A 7,185-nucleotide genomic window follows, 5' to 3' on the forward strand; every position below is an offset into this window, starting at 1 on the left:
CTAGGCCATTGAAATGCTGTAACTGTGAGACAAATGCTTATTACAACTTTTAAAGATTTTTTATAAAGATTGACCCATATCTGCAGCTTATTGTTCCATGTATTTTTAAAAAATAAAGGCTGAGTTATATAAGTTGCGTCTGCAATCCTTGGGGGTTGTAGCCAGGCGGGGGTTGGTCTCTTCATCCAGGCATCCAGTGACAAAACAAGAGAACACAGACTCAAACTGTTCCAGGGCAGGTTTAGGCTGGACATTAGGAAGAAATTCTTCACAGAAAGAGGCCCATTGGAATGGGCTTCCCAGGGAGATGGTAGAGTCACCATATCTGGAGATGTTTAAAAGGAGGCTGGATGAGGCCTAGCAGTCTTTTCCAACTCGGTTAATTCTGTGATTCTGTGATAATGATTAATGAAATCATGGATGGATATGGGCAAAATGGCAGAGAAAGAATAATAGTGCTTTAGATATGCTTCTGTGTTCTCTATGTGTAATGATTAGTGCCTCTGAAGTCAATCAAGTGAGTTAGTACAAACTGCTGTGAACACCTTATAAAACTGGACCTTCTCCACATTCCTTCAGTTTGATTCATCTGAGTTCTTGTACAAGTTCGTGAAACAGCAGGTGCAGCAATCTCTTGTCCTTCTTTTAAACAAAGCCAAGAAAATACTAATCACTAATCTGTGTTCCTAAATGCTGTTCTTGTGCTCCTCATTCTGATCTTTTTTTGCAGTCCATGGCAAGGAGCTCAGGAAAACAGACTAACCACTTTCAGAAGGCATCACTGAGACATAAATAAAATGCTGACAGAAATAAAATACCTGCTTATCCACCACTATGCTCAGGTTCCTCTGTTCATGGGCCTGTGGGAACAAGACAATGCACTGCAGCAGTATTCTTGCTGCTTCTGAGGTAATAGTTCCTCAGGGCACTCTGCCCTTATAGCTACCTCAATGACTATCATTAACACCTTCTGTTAGTCTGCCTGACTTTAATGGTTTGCAGTAGTTCTTCAGTTCTAGAGTATCTTCGTTCCTCCTAAGGGACCTGCTGAAGTTCACCATTAACCTGCCCATGTAGGAGTCATGGAATGCGACACTGCAGCATGACCAATGAACACCCAGCTCAAACTGCCTCACCCTCCCCTGGGTGTTGGTTTGAATAAACAAATAATAACTGCTTCCTAGAAGCTTCTGACAAAGAATACTGGCATTAATAAGGCAATTTGTTGAAGGCAGGAAAGGCAGGACTCCTGTCTACCAAACCCAGTGTCGTCATGTACCTGAAACTCTTTTAATGTTCCCACAGCCTTTGAAGTCAAGACAAAGGCCCCACTCCTGTAGCCTTTACTTCCAAAGGAAGGGCCACTTAACAGCATTTATTTATGTAAGGCTTATTTATTTCAGTAACCCTGGGATTCCTTCAGGACCCAGGTTACTACAGCATCATCTTCTATGATTTATTAATCAGAGCCTCCAGATCCTTGGCATAAGCAAAGCAAAGATCATTTTCTCCTCGTTATATGTGGTGTTTTCTTTGTTCAACACTTAAGAAGTATATTTCATTATTGGAATTAGTTCCATCTTTAATTAAAGGCTATTTTATTACATGATGAAGAATTACCTCCACAAAACTGGCTGGCCTCCAGGATTTTTTTTTCTTAAATCCTTATTTATCCACAGTAAGGTTAAATATCAACTAATCTTTTTGTTGTACTGTAGAAACCTGTCTGACACTGTCAAAAGATTGAGAAAATAGAAAACTTGTATTGAATTATGTATCTGCTGGATACTTTTCAAGATAGTTTTTGAGAATTATTTCTATAAAATAAAAGTAGAGATTACCACACCTGAGCACTTGGCTTAGTAGGGCTAAGCATTCTATGCTGATCAAAGCTTGAGATCTGTCTGATTGCTCACTCAGTTAAGTGAAACCCTGAGCAATCTCTGAATTGGGCTAATATTTCCAATATCATTGAGGAAAATTCATCTTAGACTGTAGTCTAGCCAAAGGAAGGACTGATTCTGTGCCCTTTTTGGATCTGGATTCAGACAAATTTATATGTTGCAGGATATTTTTGACCTCTAAGACTCCTTAGCATAGAAGTTGAAAAGAAATGCATTATAAAGAGATACATTATTTTTTAAATGGATAGTATAAATAACCCAAGCTTCCATGTCTCATCTCTTAAGTGTAACATATCTACACCCAAATTAGCTATTGTTTCGCTCTTCCTTTCCATCTTGAATTGTCAGTCTTCTCAAGCTGCCCAGTGTTGTCCAGTGGATTGCCTTTTGTCCTCTGTGATCTCTCATATGGTTAGGCTCAGCAGTCATTCAAGAGCTATATCTGCAAAAAACTACCAAAATAAGGATCCTAACTTATGGGCTGGAAAGTAGTTACCCGGTTCAACTACATCCTCAGAGTTCATAAAATCAGATTGACAATGTGATCTTTGGGAAATGCAAGTATGTTGTGTGATGGCACTATGTTTGTTTTGTTTTGTTTTTTTTTTACACTATATTCACTCTTCTAGACAAAGGCAGTGCCATATTCCAGACCTCACAGGTTTAACATGTGAAGGAAAAACAGTGAAATGGTTTTAGGATCACTTGCTTACTTTCAAAATGCTTAGCTTAATACCAATACTACTCTATTTTTTTAAGTGAAAAATCATGTATTTTTGTAGTATTTGTGCTGTTATCAACGTTTTTAAATCAGGTAGGAAAAGAAAGTCCTAAAACTGCTGCTGTCATGATTCTGGGAGCAGCTGAAGAGATAGAAAGTCATAAAGAACCTAGTCATCCTCTGTGTCTCAAAGAGAGAAAATCTAGTGAGAGTTCTGTTTTTTTCATTTATTAAAGATATGGATAGTGTAAAGATCACAGCTCTGGCCACAGCAAAGCAAGAGTAACATGAGGCCACCTGACAGAGATTGGTTATGGGAAGGGATTTATGGGAAATTAGAAGATTAAAGATTTGACATGAGAGGAAGAAGTTAAATTGGATTTGATTCATTGGGAAGGGAAATGATCTTCAATTAGGAAAAGAAACTTGAGATGGGGCCTAGGAGGAGGGAGGGTGGCAGACAGCATATAGTGGCAGGTGAGATTAATTCCTGGGGAGAAGGTGCAGGGGTAGAGGAGCTTTCTTTAAGGGAAGTGCTCAAGCTGCTTTGTATGAATAAATGTCTGCTTCTGCAAGGAAGGGAGGATGAAATGTTCCTTGGATAATAAGTTTTAGATGCTTCCCATAAGTTTGGAGCCTGAGCTGTCAGCTGACAGGACTGCATAATAAATTTTAAAAAACCCAGATTTTGAATATTCAGTCTTTACCAATTGTGCTGGTTATTTTCTTGTTTATACTGTGGATGTTTAATGTTAGATTACTGCCCAGTCTGAGGAAGATTGCAGAGCTTTGCAAAACTTAAACATTTGGGGCTTAAAATGAAGGATTTTTGTAAAGGAGAAGTGCATGTGGTCTGGGCTGGTTTGACAAGCTAGACATAACAGCACATTTGCAGTTCTTTCTGATGAATTTCCAAGATTTGTGAGGAGCAGGCTGGATACACTAAATAGGTCTCTCTTTGTGTGCTTACTGTGAGTCCTGCAGCAATCACTGCAGCTATATGGGATGTGGTTTGACCGTCACAGAGTGCCGACAAACAGCCCTTCAGAAATCCTGTAAAAGCAAAGATGTGTCCATGAGTGTCTATTACAGCAGGTTAGAAGATTTAGTTCTGCTTCTTTAAGCAAAACTAAAGTTCAGTTCTTTAAGCTGGAAGAGGGTAAATTTAAACTAGATATTGTGAAAAAAAAATTTACAGTGAAGGTGCTGAGACACTGGAACAGGTTGTCCAGCAAAGCTCTGAACGCGCTCTCCCTGGAGGTATTCAAGGCCAGGATGGGCAGGTCCTTCAAAAACCTAATTGAGTGGAAGGTTTTCCTGCCTAAGTCAGGGATGTTAGAACTAGATGATCTTTAACATCCCTTCCAGCCCAAACCATTCTATGACTCTTTTTAGACCATAGGCAAGTCTAAGGCAGCACTTAGCAGAGTCAACTTAATTAGCTTTTATTCCATGGCTCTTACACCCTGTAGGAGGTGCAGATAAGTTGGTGTGACAACAGAGAACCTATCCAAGAGGCTTTCTGTCTACATAAGCACCCATGTGTTGCTGAACTGAACTATCAAGACTTCCAGGTACAGAAAGAATGAAGTGGTTGATAGTAGTATTTAACAAGGCACAAAAATCATGTCTATGTCTACCAAGAGTTTAAATAAATAAATAATGTCTAAGCCACCAAAGACTGATGTAAATTATCTTATTTAGACATTCAAAGTACACCATTCAAAAAGCTCACAGTCTCACCAAAAGATTGGACATCACAAGGCAGAAGAGAACAAGACAACAACAACAGAAGAGCAACAGGGGAGGATCAGAGAGATGCTGTTCACAACTCTAGAGAAAAAAAAATCATGCTGGCCAGCACTGTGAAGGATAACAAAAAGAATTGTCATAAAATATGTTAATAGCAAAAGGAAGACAAGTGATAACATTAGCTCAGTACTTGATGAGATTTATCACCTCAGGAACAGGGATGTAGACAAAGCAGAGACATTAAATGACTTTTTCACCTCTGTCATTAACACCAATGATGAGCATAGGGACTCTTAGACCCTGTGTTGGAAGACCACAACCAGGAGAATGACAAATTCCTAGCCAACTCGACTTGTTTGAAACTTTCTTCTTCAGCTAGAAGCACAGAAGTCTAGAGGGCCTAAAGGGATTCATCCCAAGGTACTGAAAAAAAAACCTTGAGAAACAACATAGTCATCAGACATAGTGAACATGGCTCTGTGAGGGGAAAGTCCTGCCTAACTAACCTAATTTCCTTTTATGATAAGGTCAGTGACCTAGCAACCAACCAAATACAGTATATGTGGCAGGTTTCTATTTTAGCAGTTATTTTCATGCTGCCTTTCACAGTATTCCTACGGATAAAACATACAGCATATGGATAGACAAGTCCATAATATATTGGGTGAGCAATTGGCTGAAAGGTTGAGCTCAGACTTACAGTAAATTTTAGGGCCAGTGTTCCTTAATGTTATAAATGATCTTGACAAAGGAATTAAATGTACATAGTAACTATGTCTGCCAAAAATATTAACAGGGGAAAACTGTGGTGTCCTTTAACACAGAGAGGTCTTACAGAGTGATTTGGGTAGATTACAGAGTTGGGCAATCACCAGCTATGTCAACTTGAATGAGAACAAATGCCAGAGTCTCCATTTGGGGCTTTACATGCAAACTGGAGGACAAGACACTAAAAAGAAGCACCAAAAAAAGAGGAGGTTTGAGTCAATAGCAAGTTGAATATCCTGTGTGCCCTGGCAGCCCAAAGGATCAACCATATCCTGAGGTACATCAAACATACTCATTGCTGGCTTCTCAAGGGAGGCCATTGTCCCATTCTACACTGTATTGGTGTGGCCTCACCTAAAGTACTATGTACAGTTTCAAGTGCCTCTATATAAGAAGCAAATCAAAATATTAAAGGATGTCCAGAGGACAGTGATCAAGATGGCTAAATGCCTCCAGGGCAAATCTTACTGGAGTAAATGAGTGTAATGGTTTAACAGTGCCATGGTCTAATTGATTGGATAGAGCTGGGTTCTAGGTTGGATTGGATGATCTTGGAGGTCTCTTCCAACCTGGTTGATTCTATGGTTCTATGATTCTATGAACACAGCCCACTTTTTGACCCCCAGTCGCTCCACACAGATGGGAGGGAAAGTAATACACAAAAAAAAACCTCTCCAAGATAATACAAAGAGTTTTACCCAAAAGGAGATAATAAAACACACAATTATCTTAGCCTGCTTTGCAGAAAAGTGCAGCAAAATGCAGAAGCAGCAGCACAAGCCATCTATCTAACTCCCCCACCCCTGGACCTGCAGCCAACCCAGCCAAATCCAGAAACCAGAAGCAGTAACTTGAATAGGATGCCTTTCACATTACAATCTGAACGTAAAGCTCCATAATACTTTACTCCATCCACCAGTTTCATTTTGAAGCTGGCATGATAGAAGCATGGTATTGAGTATCAGCAGGAGACTCAACTTAACCCATGACATTCTTCACTCTTTCTTCTATACCATCTATGCCATGCCCAGCAGCAATTAACATCAGACAACATACATCATACATCATTCACTGTCCTCTCTCACTCAAAATTTAAGATCACTTTGCAGTATACAGAAAACTTCTCACTGAAAATGCTCTGCAGGTCCACACTATTCCAGTACAGTCTGGATCAGTTCATACCAGTCTAAACTGTGGGACTATGCTTCCACCCCTGGGGTGGTTGACTCCAGTGACTCCAGGGGGCTTCCACACCTCCAACTGAAAGCAAACTGTGGCTTGCATTCCAATGCTCTCCTTCCAACACATCCAGGTGCTGTGATCCCCCTGTCGCACCAGAAATACAGATGGGTTCCACCCCTCATAGTTTGACATCAAAGTACACTGTGCATCTATATACTAAATATTTATACTCCTGTAGGTTCAACTTGCCAGACTACCTTATCCACACAGTCCAATAAATCCAGCTGTCCTTACTCCTTCATCTGATTGCAGGCAGAGCCCTTCTAATTCACACTGGAATCACTTGCATCTTGCATAGATGCTTCGGAAGTCCCTTCAGGAGGATCAGAAGCAGTATCAGCTTGTCTGCTCTTTTTGGGTAATTTTCCACTGGAAACTGGGAGTGCATTCTTCCAGGAAGAGTTTTCTCACAGTTCACAAACTTGTGCAGCTAAAACTGAAGTGAGTTTTCCATTCCACTTCCACATGTTCTCCCCACAGTGACATAAGTAGAACCACAGGCTACACTGTGGTATGTACCTCCCAAATTCTTTGTCTATAATATCCTTTTTTGAAGAAATTCCCAGATGAACTGAATCTACAAACACACTTTTTTTTTTTTTTAATATATATAGTTTGGGTGCAGGGTTACAAGAAAATAAAAATAATTCTATTTTTATAATTCCTGACTCAGCCACATTAATTCCCAGCCTCCACATCAGTCCCACAGGATGAAAATAGAATTTATATACTGTATGATGCACATGTTTTTAGTTACTTAAAGATAAACCTATTTCCTTGAAATGCAGATTAGTCTAC

This window comes from Pogoniulus pusillus, chromosome Z, assembly GCF_015220805.1.
Source record: "Pogoniulus pusillus isolate bPogPus1 chromosome Z, bPogPus1.pri, whole genome shotgun sequence".
Lineage (NCBI taxonomy): Eukaryota > Metazoa > Chordata > Aves > Piciformes > Lybiidae > Pogoniulus > Pogoniulus pusillus.